The sequence below is a fragment of the Adiantum capillus-veneris genome, chromosome 17 (genome assembly GCF_014529385.1).
Source record: "Adiantum capillus-veneris isolate H3 chromosome 17, ASM1452938v2, whole genome shotgun sequence".
Taxonomy (NCBI): Eukaryota; Viridiplantae; Streptophyta; class Polypodiopsida; order Polypodiales; family Pteridaceae; genus Adiantum; species Adiantum capillus-veneris.
This window is the reverse complement of record NC_140947.1, coordinates 17,376,952-17,388,605: the sequence shown is the minus strand read 5'-3', so window position 1 is coordinate 17,388,605 and position 11,654 is coordinate 17,376,952.

The following is an 11,654-nucleotide window of genomic DNA, read 5'->3' as shown; positions in this document are numbered from 1 at the left end:
TGAAGCAATTACTTGCAAGCGATGCAAAGGACAAAGTGCTCATTGAATGGCAGAGTTTGAGGCTTCTCTTTCATGAGTCTATCCACAAATATGTGGACAAGTTTTGGGATTTACATCTCAAGGCTACTGTCTTTCAAAAGATAGACTTCGCCGAGCAAAAGCAACAATTTTGTGTGGGATTACTTGAAAAGATGGCCGAGTATGTCAACCCTTTACGGCCTGGTTCTATCAGCGAAGTAATCCACCATACCATGGTTTCTTTGCGTATCAATTTCCAACAAGGGGCTAGATGGAATGTCAAACCCATGGAAAATAAAGACAAAAGTGATGCAAAGGGAAAAATTAATGCCCAAAATGCTTCCCAAGTCCATTCCAACAACAACAACAACAATCGGTCCAAGGAGAAAGGAGTTTACAAAGGTAATAATAAACTCTCTCTTGAAGAGCTTGAAATTTTTTGCAAGGATCACAAATGTTCTAAGTGCGGGGAGCAAGGACATGATTATTATTCTTGCCCCAAAAGAAATGCTCGCAATGAGACTCCTAGAGCTTCCACTATGGAAGCTCCAAAAGAGGATGCTCATTGCAAAGGATCACTTCTCTCCTATGCTTGGGGAAAGGTAAGGGAGCATGATGCCTTCATCTTGTTTGACCCTGGCTCTACTCACAACTTCATATCAATGGATTTGGCCACCAAGTTGGGCATTCAAGCTTTTGAGATGGGAGATGTTGTAACTATCGATGCTGCTTTCAAGGGACAGCAAGCCTCTGTTACTCCCTTGATTGGGAAGTTGAGGCTCCATGTCCAAAGCTATGTCGACAAAGAAGACTTATTTATCTGTCCTCTCCAACATGAGGATGCTATCCTAGGGGCACCATGGTTCAACCGCATGGCTGCCAACATGAAGTTCCCTGGAAGGAAAATCTACATCACCTACAGGAGAAAGAATATGTATATAGATGCTAATGAGTATGGTCGTACTATACCACTTGTAAATCCTCTTGCCCTTGATAACTCAATGAAGAGCTCAGTTTTTGCGTACATGATTTTTGTCAAAGAGTCCCTAAAAGGCCCTAATATTTCATCAAAGGTGAATGGTAGGAATCAAAAAGAGTTAGACTTGTCTAACTTTCTAAAAGGATTCCAAGATGTGTTCATTGATGATATCCCTATGGACATATCTCCAAAACGAGGGGATGATGACCATCGAATTGAGCTCCTATGAGGAAGCTCACCACCTAACAAACCTCCTTATCGAGTTTTCCAAGCTCAACAAGAGGAGATCATGAGGCAAGTACAAGAATTGGTAGACAAAGGGATGGTGAGGCCTAGCTTGTCTCCCTTTTGTTCTCCAGTCCTTTTAGTGCAAAAGAAAGATGGTACATGCACCGCATGTGTGTGGACTATCGCGAACTAAACCATATCACTATCAAAAATAGATTTCCCGTACCTCGGGTAGAAGGTCTGTTTGATAATCTACAAAGCTGTACCTATTTCAGTAGGATTGACCTTAAAAGTGGCTACATTATCAAATAAGGATAGTGAATGAAGATATCCTAAAGACCACATTTCGTACAACATTTGGCCTTTATGAATATCTAGTCATGCCTTTTGGCTTGACTAATGCACCAGCTATATTCAATTGATTAATGGAGAAATTTTTTAGACCCTACCGAAAATTCAGTGGAGTGTTCTTTGATGATATCATCATCTACTCCAAGTCCTTGGAGGAACACAAGCAACATCTCCAAGTGATTTTTCAAGCATTAAGAGAGAATAAGCTTTTTCTCAATCAAAAGAAAAGCAAATTTTTCCTTCAAGAGATTCAATACTTAGGTCATATTATCCATCAAAGTTGGAGTAATAAAAGCATGGACTAATCCAAGGAATCTACGTGAGCTAAGAAGCTTTATTGGTATGTGTGCATACTATAGATTCTTCATAGAAAAATTCTCTCAAATAGTAGGACCATTACATGACTTAACAAAGAAAAATGTTAAGTATTCATGGATTGCTAAGGAGAAAAATGCTTTTAACAAGCTCAAAGAGAAGCTTACCTCCCAACCAGTACTTATGCTTCCGGATCTCTCAAAGCCACTTGAGGTCCAATGTGATGCGTGTGGTGATTGCCTTGGAGCAGTCTTACTTCAAGAAGGGCATGCCATAGCATATGAGAGCCGAAGGCTCAATACGGATGAACGGGTCTTAGGCATTTATGAGAAAGATCTTTTTGCTGTTCTACATGCCCTAGACACATGGAAGCACTATCTATTGGGGACTCCATTCATTTTACGAACAGACCATCAAAGTCTCAAGTCCTTCATGACGCAAACAAAGCTTTCCGACAAGAAAATGAGGTGAGCAAATTTTATTTTGCAATTTTCCACAATGCTCACATTGCTGGTAAGCACAATCAAGTGGCTGATGCACTTTCACGACAACCAAAAGTTAATGTTGTGTCTATAGCAAGTCACAATGATCTATTTTCTATGATAGATGAGTATGCTACTGACCCTGACTTTAAAGACATAATGTCAGCCCTTGATTTTGGGAAGAAAGAGGAACCATTCACCTTGCAGGAGGTTATCTTCTCCATAGAAATAGGCTATGTGTTACCCACTCCCTTCATGTGAGAAAGTCATGTATGAATCCCATGCTCCTCCCTATGCGGGGCATAGAGGCATTCAACCTACTCTTTGAGGAGTAGAGACATACTTTTATTGGCTACCATGAAATTGGACATACAAGGGTATGTTTCAAAATGTGTGGTATGCCAAAAGACCAAGTATGATAGAGGGTAGCAACCTGGATTACTCGTGCCATTGCCAATCCCTAATTAATCATGGGAGAGTATATCCATGGATTTTATCTTTGGATTACCCAAGTCTATCCATGGGAATATGGGAATATGGACAATAGTTGAGAGGTTTAGCAAGCAAGCACACTTTATCTCTGTCAAGAAGAGTATTAAGGCACACCAAATGGCAACTCTCTTCATATCCCAGATTTTCAAACACCATGGATTGCCAACATCCATCGTGTCAGATAGAGATCCTATAATGACCAGTAATTTCTGGAAAGGTCTCTTCAAAAATCTAGGTACAAGATCGCCTATCACCCACAAACAGATGGCCAAAGTGTGAGATAGCCAATCTTACGATTCTTGATCTACTAAAGACCTATGTTACAAAAGTAGATCAACACTCACAATGGAAAAAGTACTTATCTCTTGTAGAGTATGCGTATAATAATACTATCCATACTTCTACGGGAAAAGCACCTTTTGAAATCATAGAGGGAAGACCTAAAAGTCGCTTGCTACTTAAAGTACATGAGAAGATCTTCGCTAGTGATGATTATATCTGTGACCTGCAAGAATCTTCTCAAAATATTAAGGAGGCTATATCCATCTCTCAACTAAGGCAAAAAGCTACTACTACTGACAAGCACCGAAGGGCCTTAACATTCAAAGAAAATGGTTAGACAACTTGAGTTGAGAGTCTTTTTCAAAGAAAATGGTTAGACAACTTGAGTTGAGAGTCTTTTTCAAATTTTGAAGCCAATCAATGAGGTGACTTATCAACTCAAGTTTCCTAACCATTGGTTCATACATAATGCTTCTCATGTAAGCCTACTTAAGCCCTACAAAGGAGAGCCTCCAAATGAACCAATTATTGAAGACCCTCCCAAAATTGAAGACCAAGAAGAGGTGCTACAACCCGAAGCTATCCTTCCGCATGAAGACAAGGTACTACAACATGGTAAGATTATCTAACGGTATCTTATTAAGTTCAAAAATTATCCTTTTGAAGATGCTAGATGGATGCAGGGAATCCAGCTTAAGGATAGTATGAACCTTGTCAACACTTACAATGCTACATTAGAGTAAGCAAATGTACATGTTTCTTTTAAATGATCAATGTTTTTGTCTTATAAGACTAATTCTCTCTTTATTGTGCACAAATTTAAATAGTATGCATACTAAGAATCATGTTTGTGATGACGACGTCTCTCAAACACCATGTAAAATATGTCACTCTACTTGGGAGGATGAAAGGGACTAAAGAGCCGACATGCTTGCGGTAGCTATGTCTCCCAAGCACCAAATGGATTAGTCATCCATCTTGGAATGATGTCGTAGGGTAAAAAGGGATCCACTACCCGCTAAGACAAATTGACTAATGACTATGGCTTTATCTCTTTTACCTCATAGTCGAGGACGACTATGATTTCAAGAGAGAGGTAATGTTATAAAATCTAATATCTAATCAACCCAAATGATTTTCTCATATTAAATTGATCATTTAATGTGGGATAATAAACGGAAACAAGGGTTAGAATATAGACATGTGTTTACGGATCTATCTCAACACGGGGCAAATGGTAAAGGGGTCCAAATGAGAGATGGTATGTCAAAGAGCAAGGCTAACTAATGGAGCTTAAAAGACCTTAGGGTTAGCTTCATTAAAGACCTCCGATGGTTAGTGTTAAAAGTCCTTTGACCTTAGGCAAGCTAGGGAGCTTGAGGTGGGAACCCGACCTAAGCTTGAGGTGCTTGTCGTGCTTGATGACTAAGGTGCTTGTCGTGCTTAATGACTAAGGTGTTGGAGGTGCTTGTCATACTTAATGAGGAAGGTGCTTGAGAAGCTTCCCATGCATGGGAGGTAAGGTTCTTGAGTCAAAAAGATACCTTACAAAGGAGGGGGAAAGTCCCAAAGTTAGGGGAATCTTTAACTTAAGCTCCCACTCACCCAAAGGGCACCCCTTTTCTCAAGGGGCACATGGGACACATGTCAGACTCTCCCTATGCTTAGCCACATGGTGTGCTTGAATGCTATTGGTTGGGCTAAAGAGGAGTCCAATGAGCTTCTAGTTCCATCCAACAAATATCTAGATATTTTCAAGCTCTCTCTCTCTAAGGGGTAAGAAGGACACTTGTCCAAAGACTACCCATGTACTTGAGGGAGTATACACCACACACACACACTCATTTTGTGGATTCATTCTCACTTGGTGAAAGTAGATCAACTCCACCTCCTTCTCTGAGCTTGTGAGAAGTGAGAGCCTACACCAACACTCTTGGCTATGGAATGTAAATCCAACCAAGAGCCATGCTTCAATGCTTAAACTTTTCATCTTCTCCATCTTCATTACTATGCCATTATGTATGCTAGCAAGAAGAGTGATGTTAAGTGAGGAACTATTTCTTTCTTGTCTTCTCCTCATATGGGGGCCTTACAAACTGTGCAGCATATATTGTGGTGGCAAAACTAAGAGAGGTGGGCATTGCAAGTATACCAACACTACCCTCATTCCCCGCTAGCTCTCTCCACCTTCGAAGGTGTTTGAGGCCTTGGGACTGAGGCTTGGGATAGTTAATGCTTTCTAAAAATTTTATGTTATGCTTTTGTGATGCATGAAGATTTCCATCTTCATTGCATCACCTTGGTCACAAGGAACACAAAGATTTTATTGTACCAAGTCTCTCTTGATGGGAGAAACTATAATACAAATGCCTATTGAAGGGGGACCGGCTCCGTATGAATCCGGTCCTCAACTGTTGTCATGTTCTCTAAAATCTCTCTCTTGCAAAAGTATTGTTCATGCCAAGTTAACTAAGTACCATGTTTATGTTGCTACCATCAATTAAGTTCACCCGCTATGCTCACAAAGTAATCTCACAAAACTACTTTATCTAATTTCCTAATTCCGCTACTCTCAAAGTTCATAGGCCATTTCCATTACATAGCTTGTTTTTAGCCTTGTAGGTTGGAGTCAACAAGTGGTTAGTCCTCTTGACACCCTCTGACTGGCTCTTTCTCACCTTCTATATATCAACTTGAAATAAAACTTTATTCATGTGATTAACAAGCAAGTTATACGCACACATCTATTCCCAAACATAAAATTGTCTCCAGTTCTAATCTATAAGAGAAAAATACGATTTTCTCACAAAAGATGATGACTAACTTTTTGAGAAATCTAATTGTGGATGTGCATTCACACACTCTTGTACATGCATTTCATGCCCTGAATTGCCAATTTTCAAAGATGCATGATCCTCCTTTGAGCTTTCACTACTTTAAACAAGAGTTCTTTTCAGCGACATGCAGATCCAGAATGATGAGAGAACTTGTCAAACTTGTCTACTTCCCCTAATCCTAAGATAAAAGAAATCAACTAAGAATAACCTCAAAATACTCAAGAAACAACTCCCTAACTAAACTCTAATTTTTTTCTTTTTTCTTGCAATTTTCTCGCCTAGTGCAAGATTTACCACTCTATGAGTAAATGAAGTCTTGCACCAAGCTCTAAACCTACCAAAAACACTTATCCTAACTGATTAGCACTCTTGCGGCAAGAAACTCACCAAAATCACACAAAAAAAGACCAAGGAAACCCATATCTCCTTTTCTAACCTACCTTATCTACTAATCTACCTAAGGCAACTCTGTGGTGGCAGACTCGATACGTTCACGCTAGTCTAGATACTCGTTCTTTAACAACAACGATGCCAATGTATCGGGACCCTACGGTCAACACCTATCACATCTCCTAAAAGAGACAAAACCAAAACTAAAATGTCAATCTTAGGAAGCAAGTGAATCCACTATGTTCACACTAGTCTAGGTACTCGTTTCCTAGCAACGACACCAATGTCTCGGGACCCAATAGTCAGTTCACCTTTCACATCTCAAAAAGAGATGGAACCAAGACTAAAAGGTCAATCTTGGGAAGCAAGTGACTCAACTAGGGTATGGAGGCATGCCAAGAGTCCGCAATCTCTCATTTGAACACATTACACTCCACTTTGACGTTCAATGTGCGTTCTATCTACCAGAAACCTAGAATATTCCTTCTAATTCCTTTACATATCCATATGAAAATCCACTAGAAAATCAACTCCACACAACTCCAAACTCAATAAACAACATCCTTAAGCTATCTAGAATAGAACTAGATCATCAAACTCACAATCTGGACACTAGGAAAAACATCATTTTCTCTTGCATGTTAATTGCAGGTCATCAACTTAGATATCGGACATCCTTTTACTAGGTTCTTCTAAGTGTCGTGAACCTCATATAATTGACAAAATCACAATACAACACTTGGTAATCAGATATGTCACCTAGAATTTTGCACAAGTAGTTGCCCGATTCTCATGAAGCACTTGCAACTAGATATCCACATGTAGAGCTCGACGAGACTAACACAATGGCATAAGAACTAGGGGACTAGATGACTTGGATCCTCCTCCCAACCCCCCATTATGTAGGCGGGCTCCTAGCCCCTTGCCCTAGATGGATCCCCTATCCACACTGTCTAGCCTGGCCACCTGGCCATAGTCCATGACCGTCCTAGTCCTTAGGTTTGGATCGTGACCCTTAGGTCCGTGACCCCCTAGCCTTGCCCTTGGCATGACATTACTCCCCCCTTGGAGAAGCGTTTTTGTCCTCGAAAACAAAAGTAGTAGGATCTTCATAAGAACATGAATGTTTTCCACAGTGGTATCCCTCATGGATCCAGTTGTTTGTTTGATCGAAACATGGTGCAGTAGGAGGTCCAATATAATCAAGAATAGCATCTTGATTTTGCACATTGTTTTCCATTTGCAACCATCTTGTGTTACTGATTCCAATCCAATCATAGTGTGTAGACTCCATTTAGAACGCACATGAGCATGCTAAACGAGTTATCACAACAAAGATGTACCTGAAAGAGTACCGCTGTTCACTTTCCATGAAGGTAACTTGCTGACATAACTCACCAGCCAAGTGTAAGTCCTTGACTTGTTCTCAAATTTCATCAGTAAACAACCCCACCATAACTAGTGTTCAAGATTGAGAACCTGACTTATACATGAAGAGACTAAACCTAATCGCGAACATGCTTTATTTGATGGTAATTAGACTCCAAGTAGAGCAATAAATGCTTATTAATTGGATTACTTGGTGCTAATGTACACACTTTGCATATCCTTTAGCACAAGATTACGCTTTGTAATTTGCCTATCCCCTTCGATAACTGACAGTACTGAGGTGTGTTTCACCCACGGTTTACAGACAGTCTTCCCAGATGACTGGTAAACTTGGGGATCACAACATTATACAACATTGTTGAGGAATCAACAATGTCCGGAATAACCATCGTGGTTAACTTGAAAAATCCATAAGCACCCAAACCGAGCCATGACCTTTATTGGTGATTGGTAGACCCAAAAGTAATCTCATGGAGATATTGCACATAGAGTGCAAAATGCTTCATAAGCAACAACTTGATGAATACGCATGCCGTTCCAAATCATCTTTTTCTAAACACTAGGGCCCATAACACCTAGTGTGCATGCATTTAGCAAAAAACAGATCCAAACCTGGACATCCATGATCATTCTTGCCAATACCTATGGCGAATGTGATGTGCGTAGCACATAGTAAAGAGGAATGTAAATGTAAATAGTTCTGAAAAGAAACTAAATACTTTCAGTTTCAATCATTTTCAAGCCTTGCTGAAATGTTTGAACCATAATAGAAGGTGAAACATGAATCACTTCTAGAGACAAACAATGAAACTTTTTCATTAACAACTCAGAGCTTGCTATATAATAAACAACCATCTGTAATAGTGTTTAGCAGTACTTGTACCTGAACAAGTCATTCTAAGTATCCGACAATTTCTAGCCACCGAAATTGCTCCTGATACATCATGCTGAAAATGGTCTAGAAAACAGATTTGACTAGCACCTAGGGACTTTGTCGTGACACATACTTGAAATAGTGGGCGCCAGTGTCATTCCCAGAGACTCATATTCGCCACATGTGGAATATGTCTCAACTAAGGATATCTGAAAAAAGAACATCCTACAAGTACAAGATGTACTTGTGTGTGGAGGTAACTGCAAACACTCTATGATGGAAGTGATAGGGACCCTCATTAGCCTTGCTCTACACTAGCTAAACTGAACTCCTTGAGTCCCTAGACCTTGTTGTATCCCATGTGACAACATGTGCCAAAAAAACCCTACAAGTGGGTCTATAACTTCATAATGCAGAAACTTATTTTGGACACTATAGCCCAAATGTCTTTGGCTCTTACATGACTTGTCGTCTCTCTGAAGAGAAAAAATGGATATGCATCCTACATAGAAAAAATAAACCAAAAGAAACAAAACCCAAAGAGATGCGTACCTGTAGCGGAGTGAAAAGCACCTACCCAAATTTCTTGCCCGCCAAGGCCTAGGAACACTAATTGAAAATTAGTGAAAGGCAAGTAGTATTGCACATGGAACCCTGGGTGTTGCCTTTGCAAACCAAATCCCTTGGTTAAAATCAGCATTGTCAAACCCCTTGGTTAAACGTTGCAAGAAACTGCTCAACTAGCAGCCAGTAGTATCTTAAGTCACGAGCTGGGTCTTACCCCAAAACTGGAATCATACAAAGACTCTTAGTGCTATAGATAAAATAGAAGATCCACTCAAGTTGGAACCGTATTTTAAATCGGATCTTGTCTAGACTCAAAATCCATAATCGAGGAGTTTTGTGAACAGCCGTGCTATCTGAATTGCTTGCTTCATCTATACACCTTGGTAGAGAGACACATTTTTGAGTTTGAGACGTTCAAAAGCTCAACTTGATCTTCATACTCAAAGTATGTCGTGCTAAAATATTGCCCAAAAATTCCCTAATGGCAAGACTCTTGCTTGTCCATTATAATCGATGGGTACTTAACTAGATAAAATTGTTTTATCTTGACATCAATTACTGATAGACTATAAACAGATGGCTCTTAGCCATGCCAACGCTCTTACCCATGCCAAAATAGGTGTCAATAGATGGAGCTTAGCCCTTCCAGTTACCGTATTAACATAAAAAGATTGCAATAAAATCATGCCTAGTTTCACCTTTCCCACATAGAAGTTGGAAAGAGAGAGAGAGAATGATGGGTTGAGAAAATCCCCTTATTCTAATGTGTTGTATGCCCTTTTCAAATGATCTAGTGCAGACCATGTCTGTGTCATAGCTTATCCTATAAGCATACATCAGTGTAATTGTACCATGCCCATGTAGAGAGAGGTACCAGAAGTCACATCTTGACCCACTGACCTTGTATGTGATCGTGACTGTATCAGGGTGCAAATGTATGGCACGGTGCCTGTGAATAAACATAAAAATAAAATTTATGAAAATAGCAACAACCATGTGAGCCGCTGGTATACGTGCCTTGCACGATTACACTGGCATGGATACATCAGAGTGCGTCGTTGCGTAGTATGAGCTTATATCCACATAATGCCAAAGATGTGTGCCATTCTCATGGAGCTAAAATCAATGGATAATACCTTGGCATATAAGAGAATCCATACGTCACATGAAGGCAAGAAAAGCACTTTGCTTTGTAAAATGGCTTCTTATGGAGTCTGCCCAATCACGTTGCTTTGCACAATAGAGAGATCTTTTCCAAAATGAAAAGTAAAACATAGAAAAAAAGAAACATAACTTGAAATTTCCTAAGCTTGTCGGCCTGTTGTGGCAAGTTGTCTGGAGTGTCAGAAATAAAACCTCGCTTAAATCTGGCTTATAACCATATTTGCTGCTTGAGTGAGGTAGTTATGCCCTCGTGTGATTTAAAAACTTGCAGACATCTTGGCAAGGTTCCCTAAGTTCGTATGCTATTAGCATATTCCCAACTTTGGAAAATCGTTATGCCAAATGTCAAAAAGGTAAGCCATGCTTCACATAAGGTATGGAGTCGTGCTCCGCTGTTGGAGGATCATAATCTAGGTTGACGGCATCGATGGCAGACAATGGACTGAGGAGCTCTCTCCTAGCATTGCTTGCCAACATCGGAAAAGAATAAGTAGTGATTGGCCTTGCCAAGTACCGTAACCTTAAAAATCACAGGCCATTCCTGATTTGCTTTTACATGCCGAAGGGTGGAATAAACCCTGGCTCTGTAGCCCAACTAGATGATTTTTTCTACACAAACTTTCCACATGAGCCTTGCTCCCTCACTATACAAATGATAGGTCAGCACTTGTCGGCCTTGCCGAATTCCTATTCCCACAGGCCTCTCCTGTACGTGTCAAGTATTTTGTTTACCAAACTTTGACTGCGTCAATCCACCACCTCATCGATTAGGACGCCAAATAAAAAGCATATAATTGCAACAATCCATATCTAGTACAAGCATTTAAACAAAGCGTACCTGAGTTTCCGTGTTCGTAAACGAAAACAATCAATCGACCATGCCAACATCTGTATTGTACCGAGTGCAGGCCTTGCCTGTACTTTTCTTAATACAAGTGAATGACAGTACCGATTGGTACCAACCTCGTAATCGTTTTGAAGAAGATCACAGGTCTTTGCATGTCATCATTTAGAATAAGTGGCGACATGGTAGTTCAGCTTTGGGTACTGTTGTTGCATTAATCATTCGTACTTGTTTGACTTGAAAACGTCAAGCAAATGAAAAATTGGAAACTTTTCCGAGATACTTACTTCCCTTGCATGGAAAATTTATGTACGTTGCCAAATCTACCAATCATATGACAAGCAGATTACTTTCATGATGGATGTACTATGACTACCATGCTGCACCTTGCACATTCTACGTCTTGCATGATCGATGCATCCAACCCGGACCGCTTTTTGCT